Source organism: Ambystoma mexicanum, chromosome 2q, assembly GCF_040938575.1.
Source record: "Ambystoma mexicanum isolate Mex_15411 chromosome 2q, UKY_AmexF1_1, whole genome shotgun sequence".
Lineage (NCBI taxonomy): Eukaryota > Metazoa > Chordata > Amphibia > Caudata > Ambystomatidae > Ambystoma > Ambystoma mexicanum.
The window spans coordinates 1,005,109,443-1,005,125,423 of NC_090924.1; the positions used below are offsets into that span (position 1 = coordinate 1,005,109,443).

The 15,981-nt window shown below is 48.8% G+C and overlaps 1 protein-coding gene across 1 annotated transcript in view; it reads right to left on the bottom strand.

The window, feature by feature from the left end:
- Positions 1–15,981, bottom strand: part of NUP42 (nucleoporin 42) — a 528,594-nt gene that overhangs the window by 25,740 nt on the left and 486,873 nt on the right. The window lies entirely within an intron of this gene.

Consider the following 15,981-nt stretch of genomic DNA (forward strand, 5'->3'; position numbering starts at 1 on the left):
GGAACTCATTTGGATGGTGGGTAGGTTGAAAGTAACCAGAATCTATAGGAGGAAGCATTTAATGACGACGCCTAGTAGTCATGCTTGGAAAGAAAAATAGGGAAGAAAGTCAATGTTATTGCTTGTCAAACTTCCAAAATTGGCACACACTTCTGAAAAGCAGAGAGGTTCTACCTGACTAATAGAATGTGCCCTGAAGCTTACCTGCACTGTTTTTGTCCATCTTGCAAAATATTCTGGTAGCGAATGCTGCCCAATCAGAAATAATTTTGTAATTGCTCTGCCTTTTCTGGGACCAGAAAAACCAATTAACAGCTGATAATAAATCTGAATTACATATTCAAGAAACATTACAAGGGATTTAAAAAAAAACTCTGCTCTGGCATGCACTTAAAGGAAGAGACCAAGGTCAAATAAACTGTACAAACATTTAGTCACATGTACTAACCAACGACAACATGCATTCAAGGATCAGCAACGATTGGGACACGTAAAATGGTGAAGATCTCAGCCACATACCAGCCCGTAATCATGCTCCACCTGCAAACCTCTATGATTCTGTAGCAGGCCAGACATGCAGATAATCAAACTTTCATTATATCTTCCGAGAGAGTCTAAGATCCAAGGCTTTAAATCACCAGGAATCAAGCTTCAAACTTTCAAAATTTCAATGAAGGACTCTGCTGCAAGCCCGTCATGGCAGATCCTCACTGAAGCCCCACAGCTGGGCAAATCCTGAAGAAAAATGTCTGGGCACCACAATCTAATCACCCAGTCAGAAGAAGAGGATCAGCATGGCACTATACCTCCCCACTGGAGGTGGGAGATCAGGGTAAGGGTGCGGCCTCCAGGAGAGGTGAGCATGACAGGATGGGATCGGAATGGGCAGGCAATGATGTTGAGAATTAGCGGGGGTTTCCGGGTGAAAACTCCCTGATGGAGTCATAATCCCACCCATTTAAGGCTGTTTCGAAGTGGTTAAAAAAGGCGGACATTTTGAGGCTCATTTTACAATGGTCGGGCTAGTAATATTGAACAGACTTTCTCCCAGATTCTGCTTTTCATGCATACTTCACGTTCCCATATGAATCTTTTTGGGAGCGTTTTTCCTGGCATTTCAGCCAATTAGGGTGCTTAAACATTTTGCAGCACGTAATAGGCTGAAATATCAGGCAGGAAAATAGCCAAAAATGCGAATTTCCCAGTGGCCCTAATTTTGGCCATTTCGCCCACTCTACTCCTAAAACAGCTCCACTTTGTGAGACGTCGATTCTTGCCTGCTGAGGCCATCTCGAGCAACGGTTACCAGACATTTGGTTGAAAAAAATTGGTCGACCAGACAAATGGTCGAACCAATTTGGTCGAAAACCAAATGGTCAAATTTTTTTTTTTTTATTTTAACCCTTTTTTTTTGGGAGGTCCCCCCTCAACCCCCTTTTTTTCCTCTAAAAACCCCTTTTTTTACAAAACGAAAACCCGAAAAATAAATATATAAATAAAAAAAAATTCGATCTTTTGGTTTTCGACCAAATTGCGTCGACCAAATTGCAGTCGACCAGTTTTCAGTCGACCAAATGACTGGACACCGTGAGCAACATAGAACACAACATTGTACTCCAAAGTGCGTAAAACTGATACTATCTCTGCAGAGCAGAACCAAACACAATCTGTTCTGCTGGTTGAGATAAAGCAGGGCAATGGTATTGACTGCCAATATTTGGGTACATTTTCCCCTGATGGAAGGGATACAAATAAAACTAGTCTAATCGGCCTGAGCTTTAGGAAATCGAAATGGCAACCCCTGCCCTTCTAGTATCGCCACGCAACAGAAGGCCTCACAGGCAAACACCACAACCACTCAAGGTTATCCAAGGCCAAAGTTACTGCACAGGCTCCCCCTCCTCAACAGTTGGAATGCAGAGTCTATGCAGATCCAGATAAACCCATACAGGAACTCTCAGCATTTCCTCTAAATCACCCCAAAACAGAGAACACTGGTCTACACAACTTTGGGGACCAAAATGATACCTAAGGCCATAAGGGGAAGCATCCTGGTAAGTGTCATTGCAGTTAAGACAGGTAGCTGAAGGAGAACACAGAACATACGCAACTCACAGTCTTCACCTGCTCCATCTGGTACTAGTCTGATGAACTGAAGTTGCTTGATTGGTAGGAACATAGACCAAGGTTTTGGGAGAAGCCCAACAAATGTAGCAGATTGTATGCCCAAACTTTTAACGGTAAGCAGACCTCCCACAGTGCTTCCATCTGTGTACCCCATAACAATGAACGGCGAGCAGTCTCGCTAAACCCACGTACTTTAAAAATGACTCACTGCCTCTATGTATCCACACGCCGGCAATTCCTCTGTAAAGCCAGAAACAAAGATCTCACTATAGTTTTATCCCACTGTATGTACCACAGTGCTTAATTGCCATAGCAAGCACAAATACGACAGAATGGATAAGCACTATATTCGTCGCCTCTCGCTTTGTTGTTGTCATCAATTAAAGTGTATGTAATTGCAGACGGGTTACTGTGCCAGACACCCAATACTCTGAACATTTTTGATTGGTAGCCAAACTAGTGCTCAGCTATCCCCAGTACTGCCACTACTGTTCCCATGTCTCTAGATACTGCCTTGCCACTTCTGTTTCCTAGCCCATACTGATTGCATTGTTAGTACTGCTAGTCCTTAGCCTCTAATGATTGCCTGCCACTTCTGCTGCCTAGCCTGCATTGATTGCATTGTTAGTACTGCTAGTCCTTAGCCTCTAATGATTGCTTGCCACTTCTGCTGCCTAGCCTGCATTGATTGCATTGTTAGTACTGCTAGTCCTTAGCCTCTAATGATTACCTGCCACTACTGTTTCTCAGCCCTGGTGATTGCATATCGCCCATAGTACTAACAACCTCTCCAGGTTATTACTGTCATAGGGAATAAACGCCAATTAGACTGAGCAGTCTAGATTTCCGCTCCCATCCAACATGTACACCCTGCCTCTACTCATATGCATGTTAGGCACCCTGCCCACACGCGATCGCAGGCCAGGCCCAAACAACCACGTGTACAACAGCAGCCTTAACCACAACACCATGGACTTCCTGCCTAGTCCCCTCCAACACACCACGCTCGCAGCCATGAACTCCACTACACTCCAGACTACACAGACTTAGGAACCGCACTCACCCTATGAACCTTGCTACCTTACCCTCCTCTATCTCCCTCAGAAATAATCCCTTAGGATCCAGGACCATCCCTAATGCTAGCACCAGTCACCTCAGCCTAACTAACATTAGCACTAGCAGGACGAAGGTGCGTCACCTGACTCCCACCCACAATAACACCAAACAATCCTCTGCGCCTCTTAAACCAGAAACCACAGAGCCTACAAAAAGTAACAACCAACCCCTTTGCTATAAATGCGGCATACTCAATGTTCGTTTGCTTAATGCCCATGCGTTAGAAGTCAATGATCTCATTTTCAACCAAGATTTAGACATAATTGCCATCACTGAAACTTGGCTCCACGAGGCCTCCGGCCCAGCCATCACAATTGCATTGCCCAAAGGTTATTCTATCCTCAGACAGGACAGGCCAAAACAGGAGTAGGAGTAGCCTTAATATTCAAAGAAAGCATATCTATCAGACCTATACCCCCACCAGGGAGAAGGAAAGGTAGACCTCTTATCTGCCAAAATAGCCCTATCACCAAAAAGTACCATAAACATACATGTGGTGTACCGCCCACCTGCCACCCCATCAGACTTCATAGGACAAGTTACCCACCTTCTAGGAAACAACCTCAAAAAATCTACCAAAACCCTACTCCTAGGTGACATCAATCTAGGCTTCAATGAAGCCAACGACAAATCCGCCACATCCTTCACGAAGTACCTTAGTGACCTTGACTTCGCTCAGAAAGTCACTTCGCACACACATGCAAAAGGTTGCATCCTAGACTGGATTATAGACCACAACTGTGACACAAACATGGTTTCCAATACTGTTCTCCCATGGACAGACCACAACTGCCTACAATTCACCATCCCCATAATTCCATGTGCCAAGCCTACCACACCAGCACCGGCTACAGTAGCCAGAAGCGCAAAAAAACTCACTGCAGAAAACATCAGTGCCTATCTCAATCTCCCATGCCTAGCGCCACCATTCTCACCTGACCCCGTCAAACTAGCGGAATTATTGAAGGACACATTGACTAGCGCCATCAACACAGTCGCCCCGCTAGAAAACAAAAAAGAAATCATTCCACTCCAATTCGTGGTTCACAGAAGAGCTCCTAAATATGCGCAACTCCAAACGACAGGCGCTAAAAACTTGGCAGGCCAACCCCTGTGACACCACTAAAGATATCTTTCGAACCATCGCAAAAAAATACAAAGACTCCATATTCAATGCCAAATCAGAATCCTACAACAATAGAAACTCTTTGGCCAATTCACAATCTAAAGAACTCTTCACCATCTTTAAAGAATTAACAGTACCTCCCACCTGCACTGTCGAAATCGTTAAAGATGAAGCCTAGTGCTCCAGCATACAAGCTGCCATGCTGAAAAAAATAGACCTCCTCCAAAACAAAATCTGACTATTACAAAGCTTTACCTAAACAGAAGCTCCTTAAGCAAACCCTCCACAATCGCATAGGTAACAACCCTCCTAAATTCTCCTTCTCTGAAATATCAGAGGTAGATGTCCTGAACATCCTAAAACATCTCAAACCATCGCTATGCAAGGGCGATGTATGCCCCCCTAAAATCATCAAAGAATGCGCTAAAAACTCGCTCCTTTAATTACCGCCTTCATAAACGCCTCATTCAAAACAGGGATAGTCCCCAACTGCCTCAAAGAAGCTTGGGTGCATCGACTCCTAAACAAAATACATTAGACCCTTCTCAACCTAATAATTATAGACCAATTACAACCGTTCTATTTCTTCTTAAAATACTAGATAAGGCTGCCCACAGGCAAATCCAACTATACCTCGAACCAATGCTATCCTTGGAAAGAGACCATCACGGTTCCGCAAAGGACACAACGGAAACCGCCTTACTAGATCTGAAAAACCAAATCACCTCCATCCTCAACATGGGTAAGCCTGCCTTACTCCTGCTCCTAGATCTCTCCGCAGCGTTTGATCTTGTTGACCATAACACCCTCACCAACCACCTCACTAATGCAGCGCACTTCTCCAAGCACGCAGCAACGTGGATCACTTCCTTCCTAGAAGGCAGAGCAATGAAAGTGTTCTCCAATATAGCAAACACTGAACCCACTGTCATACACTGTGGTGTTCCCCAGGGATCTTGTACTGCCCCAACACTTTACAATTTATTTACAAAACCACTCTTTGATAAACTGGATGCACTTGGGATCACATACACAGACTATGCTGATGATACCCAGGTGCTCCTTCCCCTCACCAGGAATCTCCAAGACGCCTTCACCCTTCAACAAATTTACTCCACAATCCAAGCCTGGATGGTCACTAATGGCTTATGCCTAAACGGGGATAAAACTGAAATCCTCATCCTAGGTCAAAAATCCACACTAGCCAAATTGCGTGCGACCTATCAAAACTTCTGCATTGACAACTGTGTCATCCCAGTCCTATCCCCAGTTAAAACGCTCGGAGTCCACATTGACGCTACACTATCTATGGATAAACAAGTTAGCGCCATTGTATCGGCCTCTGCTCTGAGCACCAAACTGATCAATGCCATTAAGCCGTTTCTAACACAAGACAACTGCCTCTCCATTGCGAGAGCCACCTCCGGAGCCAAATTGACCTATTGCAATTCCCTCCTAGCTGGCACATCAAAAAAAAACCTAGCCAGACTCCAAACCACTCAAAACAACTCCCTCAGAGCAGCTCTCAGTATTCCTAAAAGAGAACACATCTCTCAAGCAAGAAAAAATGCTCACTGGCTACCAGTTAAAGACCGAATCACTTTCAAGATTCTCTCCACCGCACACAAATGCATCAACCTGGGGCGTGGCTTGGACGGCCATGTAAAGGGACGTGCTCTCGTGGAGCTCCGCTGATCCTACAATGATCCTGGAGGAGAAGTGCGTGCACAGGAACCGGCCAGCACTGGAAAATAATGCCCATGCGTGTGAAGATGATGGCTACATTCGCTGAAACTTTGATGCGAGTGGAGGGTGAGGACACTGAGTTATACTCGTCTGCGAGCCGCGGGCCCCAGATCGGCGAGTGGAACAAGATGGCGGCAGAGACCAAGAGGACAACAGGGGTCACAAGATGTAGGTCCTGTAAAGCCCCTGCATTGATCGCCAAGACCAGCGATTAGAAGCAGACCGCGGCACTTGACCGAAATGCGCTGTTGCTTCACATTGGTAACCAACGCTGGGCCCGCGGCGTAATCGGATCGAACGCCGGCGGTACCCAGGAAGATTCATTGTGGCAGCGTACCAATTAGGTGGCCGCGGATCGTGGGGCCGACGCGAACAAGCGGGCGGTGGTGGCTGCAGTTTTCCACAGCGAAACATCGGCGCAGGCCAGTGGTTGAGGCCGATGCGAAACAATTGCTGATCCCCGGCACTTAAAGCGGCCCCTCTGGGCCTGGGCATTGAGGGACGGATGGCCTTGTGATCGCGGAAGAGGGGGAACAAAGGGAGTGCGGCGAATAGGTGAGCGCCCTCGAGCACTGGCCACAGTAGGAACACAGCACAGGCCGGGCCACGACACGAAGAGGGTACAAGCACAGGAGAGGAGACTGCTCACTCCGGGACGAGAGAAGAGACAAGTACATACAAGTACATGCTTGGCCTGCTGAGAGTGGTCCGTGACCACGCGGCCCTTTGTGCGGAGGGAGGCACGGCAGGCCCTCGCCCTGTTAACATAGCAGGATGTCCTCTAAAGTGGTTAGACCCAGGATCCGACAGTCCACGATGGAGACCTACGCCAGATCGCCCCCAGAAGCGAAGGGAGCAAGAGCAAGGAGATCCCCACGGCAACGGCGGAAACAACAGGCACGATCCAGGAGGTGCTGGCAGCGATCGCAGACTTAAAGGTGGCCTGGGAGACTAAGCTGGGCCAGGCAATGAAAGAGCTGCAGGAGGGCCTGGACCTCAAGATCGGAGCGGTCCAGGAGAAGGTGAACCTGCTGAGACAGGACGTGCGAACGATTGCAGAGCGCACTGGGCCTTGGAGAAGGAGATGGCCCCGAACACGGAGGCGTACGACGCACATGGAAAGGAGCTCCATGCCCTCGTGCAATGGGTGGGCAATCTGGAGGACAGAACTGAGCAAGCAGAAGGGCGCGCCAGACGCAATAACATCCGTATAGTGGGCCTGCCGGAAGGTATGGAAGGGTCAAACCCCACAGAATACTTGGAATCCATGCTTTTACAGGAGTAAACAGGCGGGGTGCTGACCCAGGGGTTCGCAGTTGAAAGGGCGCACAGGGCCTTGACAAGGAGACCGCCCCCTGGAGCCCCCCCGCGGCCGCTGATGGCAAAGATCCTGAACTATCGGCATCAGGAGAAGATCCTCGAATTTTTCCGGAGGGGAGGAACGATCGAAAAGGGTTCCGCAAAATCACGGCCTACCCGGACGATACGCTGCTTGTAAAGCGTAGTAGGATGAACTTTGGATCGGTGAAAAGGAGGCTGAGGGAAGCAGGCCATCGCTACATGTTGCTCTACCCAGCCAAGCTGAAAGTGTTTTATAAGAACAGATCCCTTTTTTTCGAGACGCCGACCGAGGCAATGGACTGGCTCGACATGCAGGGCCGACCTCAAGAACCGGATGTCCTAATGGGAGCTGCAGGAGATAAGTAGCAGACGGCTGTGGCACCTAGGGTGACATGGCCAAGACATTGGGACTTGATTATAGAGTTGTATTAAGCTGGTGGGGAGTGTGTTGTAGTATCAACTGGCTGGACCCGCTGGACGCACCAATCCTAAAATAGACGACTGGGAGCTCCTGGGAGGCATCCCTTGTACCCAATAGTAATATACTTAGTTAGGTCACTGTTAGATCGGTGATGCCCCACGGGGTCCTAGTCCTCGGTGACGGGACACGACCAGACGCGGGTGGGCCTGAGATCCAGGGATGGAGCTGGGCATTTGTTGGGGTAGGGCAGGGTGGGGGGAGGGGCTGGGTTGTGTGCAGTGGATGGAAGTTGGGGAACAGGGAGGGGGGGAAACTGTTGAGGGGGGGAGGAGGGAGAGCCGGAAAACAAACCATCAAGGGAAGCATTGAAGGGAGCGGTGGGTTGGGAACAAACCGAGTGGATGGCATCGGGTAACCTCAGAATTGTGACCTGGAATGTACGGGGCCTTAACAGCTATCTGAAACGTAACAAAGTAATGCTGTATCTAAAAAGGACGCACATTGATGTGGCCCTGTTGCAGGAGACTCAATTCACAAGGGAGAAGTTGGAGGTTGTCAGGCGAAAATGGAGGGGACATGTTGTGGGGGCCACATATTCTGCGTACGCTAGAGGGGTTATCACTTAGATGGCGCCGCACGTGCCGCTCCAGGTGCTTATCTCAACGGTAGACACAGAGCAGAATGGTGGTGGTGACAGGACTCCTGGAGAACAGGGAAGTGCATATCATAAATTTGTACACCCCCAACCATGATACAGGGGCTTATTTCAGGTCCGTTTACAGCAAAATTAGCCCCCTGGTTGGGGGTGCGGTGGTGTGGGGAGGGGACTTTAATTGCACCCTGAATCCCAAAATGGATAGGTCAGTCGACAAAGCGGGGAAACCGGCGCCGGCGGCCAAAGCCCTGGGGACATTGTTAAAAGATCTAGACCTAGAAGACGTGTGGAGAAGGTTGCATCCAATGGATAGGCAATACTCGCACTATGCAGCACCACATGACCTGCACACAAGGCTAGATTATGTGTTCGTAGCGGCTGAGATAGCGGGAGAAATGGTGGGAGCGGAATACAAGGCCCGGGTACTATCTGACCACTCGCCTTTGGTGGTAGAGTGGCGACACCAACCCCCCCAGAGCGCGGATCCCGACATGGAGACTTAGGACTGAGGCATTACAAGATGAGGGGTTCCGGGAGGACTTGAGGGAGGCCATCGAGGAATATTTTGATATAAACATGGGCAGTGTGCGCTCGGTTGGAACAGTATGGGAGGCGTTCAAGGTGGTGGTGTGTGGAGTAGCCAGCTCAAAATCTAAAGGGCTCCAGGGGGGCATTGAAAGGGAACTTCAGGAAACGGAAAGGGTGCTGGAGGGCCTCACGAGACATGAGTATACCGCCCGGAAGATAAGACCTACAGTTAACCTGCAGTGGACTCTGGGATAGGTTATGTAGATTAAATTACAAGAAATAAACGGCGAGGCTACACGCAGGGGGTGATAAGCCGGGAAGATTGCTGGCCTGGCTGTACAAGAGCGAGACCCCCCGCACAGTGATCAGCGAGATAAGGGATGAGGAAGGTTGCATCTGTAATACCCAGGAGGGTGTGAACGAGGAGTTCCTCAAGTTTTACAGACACTTATATGAGGACGCAGGGGAGGATAGGCGCCAAGACATAGTGGACACGTTAGAGGACATAGAGCTGCCCACCCTGGACAACCTAGAACGCGCGGAACTGGACGCCCCTATCACCTCGGAAGAGCTGGAGGTGGTGATCCAACATTTGCCCACGTGTAAGGCACCCGGGACGGACGGGTTGCCTAGCGAGTTTTACAAGACATACAAACAGGAGCTGCTTCAGCCACTGCTCGCTATGTTCAACGAGGCCTATGAGCAGGGGGAACTGCCATTGTCCCTTCGTGCGGCGATGATCATCCCACTCCTAAAACCAGGCAAGCCGGCCGCGGAGTGTGGGTCTTACAGACCCTTGTCCATGCTGAATCAGGACAGCAAAATACTTATGGCAGTGCTGGCCAATAGGCTGAAGAGGGTGATCGGTAAACTGATACACCCAGACCAGACTGGATATGTCCGCGGCAGGAACATCACAGATAACCATAGGAGGCTACACCACATCATTGACCACACTGAGGAAGATACGGGTGAGCTGGCCATCGTGTCGCTAGACGCGGTCAAAGCCTTTGACTCGGTGCGATGGCCCTGGTTGAAAGCAGCCCTCGGGATACGGAATGGGACTGGGTATATCAGGTGGGTCCAGTTGTTAAACAGCACCCCGGTGGCGAGAGTTAAAACAGGATCCATAATCTCAGATACCTGGCAACTCAGCAGGGGGACCAGACAGGTATGCCCCTGGTCGCCCATACTATACATTCTGGCATTAGAGCCGCTGGCAATATGTCTGAGGCAACAATACAGGGAGGTGGGGATTAGTACAGTAAGTGGCAGACACCTGGTATCGCTGTACGCAGATGACATGCTCCTTTATCTGCGCTATCCGGAGGAGAACTTGCAGTATGTGCTAGAGGTGATGGACCGATATGCCACCCTCTCGGGCATATCGGTGAACCCTAGGAAGTCTAGTCTGTTCCCCTTGGGTAGATACAAGAATGTCCCGTTACAGAGGCTGCTTAGCCTGCCGATACCATGGCACACTGAGACAGTTAGGTATTTGGGAGTAAATATTTACCATAGGATCGAGGCGGAGCACCAACATAACACAGAGAAAGCAATAGAGGGGGTCTAGAACAGCATGGTGTTTTGTTCCAGATTGCCCCTGACCATGATGGGGAGAGTGGCCTTGCTTAAGATGGTGGTCCTGCCCAGACTCCTGCACTTCTTTGTGAATGCCCCGTTTTTGATTCCCAGGAGCCTATTTGTGAGACTTCATACCGTGTGCAGGGGATTCATTTGGGGTAACTCCAGGAACAGAGTGGCCCTGTGGAAACTCCAGAACCCATGTGACAAGGGGGGCATAGGCCTGCCAAATTTTGAACTTTATTATCTGGCGGGGCAGCTGCTGTATGCGGCCAGGTGGCTGTCGACTGAAGGCTCGGCGGAGACCAGGCTTCTGCGGGAAGACTCGGCCCCATACTTTTTGAATGAAGTGGTGTGGTTACAAAAGAACAAACTGGTGGGAAGAGGGCAGCTGTTGAGGCTGGGCTGGGAGGTTTGGCGCAGAATGTGGAGAATGATGGGTGACAGAGCCGTTCTCTCCGCAGGCCCCACTGGTGGCACTATGCGGGAATGACTCAACTGTTCGAAGCGGTCCGTAGATATTAGGAACCGGTGGGCCTGGCCACCCTTGGGGACATATGGCAGGAAGGGGAGGCATTGGAATTTCAGAGGTTGCAAGAAGAGACAGGGGTGCATAGAGGCCAGTATATAACCTACGCTAGGCTCATGAAACGGGTAAGGGAGAGATGGCCGGAGACAGTGCTAGCGGATGGCCCTGATGCCTCCCTGGAAACGATGTATGATGTTTCGGAGGGCGGGCACGAGATATCTAGAATATACGAGCTTCTAAGAGCAAAGGTAGGCAAGGAGCTGCTTCAATTGAGGCAGGACTGGGAGGGGGAAGTAGGAGGACCAATGACAGATGGGCAATGGGAGAGAGCCCAAAGGTACCATAAAAAGGTATCCCGGAATGCGAGACTCCAACAACTCCAATTGTACGTCACTCACAGGGCTTATTTGACTCCCCGGAAAATTGCAAGGTTTAGGGGCTCGGCTACGCAGAAATGTCCCAGGTGTGGGGAGGTGGAAGCGGGGCTGCTACACATGTTCTGGACTTACCCGGAGGTGCACAGATTTTGGGATGAGATTAAAACTAAATTGGCTGGTGGGGGAGTGGAGCTGGACGTGGGATCAGCTTGGCCATGCATGCTCTGGATTTTTCCCAGGCCACGGGATTTAAAGCACATAAGCAACTTAGCCTACATTCTGGCCAAGCGCAGGATCGCGATGGGTTGGAAGGTGGAGCTATGGTGGACGGACCTCCTCAGATGGGCGGAGGAGGAATCCGTAGTTTTGTTTGAAGTGGTTACTAGGGGGGAGAGGAGGAAGTAGGGCCCTTGCTGGCCTGGCGGCAATTGGTGACCTCTATGGCAAACCCTCACCAAGACAATGACGAATCAGAGGACGCTGATGAGTGCACAAGCACTGCGATACCTGATAATGCTCCCATAGATGACGTGTGCCGGCTCTAGTTTGTGGGGTGGGAGGGGGGAGGACGGAGAATTATACTGTATAATGTGATGGGTTGTTGCTGATTATGTACGTCCTAAACAGTTGTAATGTGTGTCATTTTGTTTGGTTTTATTGAAAATAAAAATAAATTTAAAAAAAAAAAAGCATCCACCTAACCGCACCCTCCTACCTATCGGACACACTAGCCAGAACACAATCCACTAGACACACTAGACTAGAGTACACCAACCAACTTACAGTACCTCGAATTACCAGGGCCAAGGCAGGAGGAATTGGATTCCCCTACCTGGCTCCTAAGCTCTGGAACACGCTACCCGCAGACCTCAGAGCGGAAAGCTCCCTCCTTGACGTCCGCAAAAATCTAAAAACGACACTCTTCAACTAGCTGCTAGCTCACTGTATGTACTTGCTCACAGCTTGCATTCTGCACCTTTTGTCCAAGCGCCACAATGCCACTTCAGGTTGTATGTGTTTACATGACTACTGTAACTAAGATATGAACATCTACTGTAACCAGCGCCACAATGCCCACAGGCTGATGTGCGCTTCATAGTGTATGTGTTCACATGACTACTGTAACTAAGATTTTAACATCCACTGTAACCAGCGCCACAATGCCCACGGGCTGCTGTGCACTTAACAAATGTGAATAAATAAACATAAGCTCAGCTGATCTAGTCTTCAAGATACAGTAGGCAAATCAGAAGATCCCTCACAATCACCAGCATCTTTAAGGTCAGTCAGAAAGGTAGAAAAGTGAACTTTGTCCATCCGACTAAGAAATTAAGTTACCCTCAGATGTACTGCAATGTGGAAATGCACAATCTGGATTCTGGTGGTCCAGTGACACTAACCAGTCGTCCTGTCCAACGGCTTACAGGATCGGCACCAGCATAATCGGTTTTAAGGTCTCCATTTGGAGGACTGTGTTCAATGAGCATAGATAGTGCACAGGTATCATGCCACTGCCCTTCTTTGGTAGCAGGAAGTACTTGAAGTTCCATCATTTCTGCACCCGTGTCAGACCGACTATGTCCCTTTGGGCCAAGAGCTAAGAAATCTCCCTGCATAAGTCAAGAGATCATCCATTGGAGATAAGGGTAAACGTGATTTGTTCACAAGGTGCATTGCAGCAAGGGAGGACAAGAACTATGGGAAATTATTTTTGGTATCTGCATGCCAGCAATATGTCCCCATTCCTCAGGAATGCTCCAATTCTGCCTACCAGAATCAAATGTGCCAAGTGGTTTGAATGAAAATGGTTTGAGCAGGTATAGAGTTGCTGTGCGCCTTCACACACAGACCTTTTTGCTGGAAGGTCAGAATTTATCCTGCGCTGCAGCCAGCCATGTTCATGTTTGTCAATGTGGACCAGGAAATAGATATTGGCAAACAACCAACTGTTGTAGGAAACAAGAAGAGTTTGAAGGAGCATCTTTAGCCATATAATGTGTATACCAGGCTCAGGTACATGCAATATTAGCAAATCAATGAGTCACAATCCCAAATGTGAATGCCTTCCTCAGAAAGAAATCTATTTTCTTTGACTCCCTGCCCCGGGGGCGAGTGATGTGAACCCCATAAAGTGGGAGGCAGCACTGTAAGCCTTCACAATGCAAACTGTCTAATTTAGGAGACTTCTGAGTGGAACCTTGCATCTCCAGGTACTAGGTTCATCCTTCTTGACCAGATTATTCGATACTGGCAGTACTGAAGACAGTTTATCGCCAAGGGCCAGCACAGAATCACGCAATGTCACACTAAAAAGGAAGCTCGATGTCAGACCGGGCAACATTTTTGCCTGGTCCCAAACACAACCGTCCTAACAATAAAAAGAAAGACAGGAGGAAAGAGGCAGATTTGCCCCTTTAAGAGCACTGCTTTGCCCCAAATTCAGTCTCTGGGGAGGTTTCCAACCCACAGCCATCCCCTCAAGCCCATCACAAGATCTTTGGAATAGGATCCTGGAATGGCACATCATGGTCAAACTCCTGAGGACGGTCAGTTCTACCACACCTGAACCCCGATCTTAAAATTCAAAGGGGATCAGGCTGGGGAAACATTTTGGAGGGGCAGGAATCAGCATTGAGCCCTTGGCTCAGGCCCGGACATGTGATGGAGTGATGATGCCACGGGTTTCAATGGTGGCAGAGCCGAATTAGGCTCCATTAGCAAATCTGTGGCGAACCAGAATAAGGAGTCGGATTCAAGGATGACATATCAATTGTGTTTATTAAACAGAAAAGGAAAATGCCTATCCATGCCTACTGGTAATAGGTATTTTCCCTACCTACAAAACAAAGTTAAGGGTGCTAGTCAATCAAAATCAAAAGTAGTCCTCAGTCCAAACCTAATTGCCATCTGTCCCTGTCACTGTGGAAAAACAAGAATAAAAAAATAAGCCAAAGCAATAGCCTCTCAGTTTAGGCTTTGTCCGGCCAATCGTCCTTTGGCTCTCTCGCTGGAGATGGTTTCCAGTACATATAAATATAGTGTAGAAAAGAGATTCTCTGCTCTCTTGTAGCCTCTTCATATAGACTTGTAAGTTTCTATATAAATCAAAATGTCTCAAGTGTGTGGAGGAATGATTCCTCTATTCCTTTGCCACCACCTTGACCACATTCCCTCTGTTGGTTTTTTAGGTATCTAGTCAATTAATCTAAACCCATTCCATCTAATACCATTCCGTCAAAATGTTTCCATCTAAAAAATGTCCATCTAATGCATGTTTTTGGGGGGTAAAGGGTTAATTTTTGTTCAGGTGTATTTTAAAGGGTAAAAAACAGGGTTTTGGGGTCCCCCCCCCAAAAAAAAAGAAAAAATGCATTGGATGGATATTTTTTTGATGGAAAAATGTCGATGGAATGGCATTAGATGCAATGGTTTTAGATGAAATGACCATAAACACATGGACTGAACCCTACAGGTTCCCTTCCCCTTTTATAAGTGGCCCTTGTTTCTCGAGGGTTATCCAGGACACTCTGGCTTTCAAGTTTTCTTAACCTCTCTGGTTGTATCTGTGCTTCTTGCCAACATTCAATACTCTGGTTTCTGGGGCTCCATTGCCCCTCCTTGTCAGTTTCCTACTCTCCATTTGGCTCTGCTCACCTCCCTCCACCCTGGACAGCATCGCCGGCATTAAGAGTCTGCTTCTCTGCTTTAGCCGATTTGGTAGTCTCCCCAGTCCTCACGTTCCAGGTGGAGGATTCATTCCTCTGTTCTGTCCTGGTCTCGGCGTAGTGTCCCGGGTCTCAGACCCATCACAGCTGCAGCATGGTCACGCCACCGGGTAAGCTGGTCTTTCCGTCCCCATCGCCTTCTTGGTTTTATCCCCTTTTTCAGTGCCTGTCTTCTGTAACCTATGCCTTCTCTCTGTCTCTCTCCACATTACTGCTGGCTCCACAGTGTAGCGCGGCCCGTCCCTTCCTTTCTTTCTTCACCTCAACCTTGGAGGGTATGCACTCTTGCTGTGGCCTTGAGGCCCTGGGATCCATGACCCTGCGACCACCTTCTGAAGGTAAGCCCTGTGGGCTTTAAAAGAACACTATGCTGATGCATGCGCTCCTAATAACTTTGTGCAGACCGATCGCCTTCACAATTCTTTGTGTGTCTTGTCACGTTGGCCATTACTGCTTTCAACATCTGAGGCTTTTTTGTATTTAATGTACATTGTCAGGCTTGCTATTCAGGCCTCTTCAACATGGCCGATGCCCTTCCCCGTGGGTCTGCAGGCCTCCCTGTGCTGTTCCTTGCTGCCTGTGATTGATGCACTTCGCCTTCATCAACGCCGGCCCGCCTCCAAGGCCTGTTTGTAGGCCCCGTTTCCTTGGCACTTCCTTCTTCCTTCCTTCACCTCGACATTTCGTGTGTGTTGCCCTCCCTCTG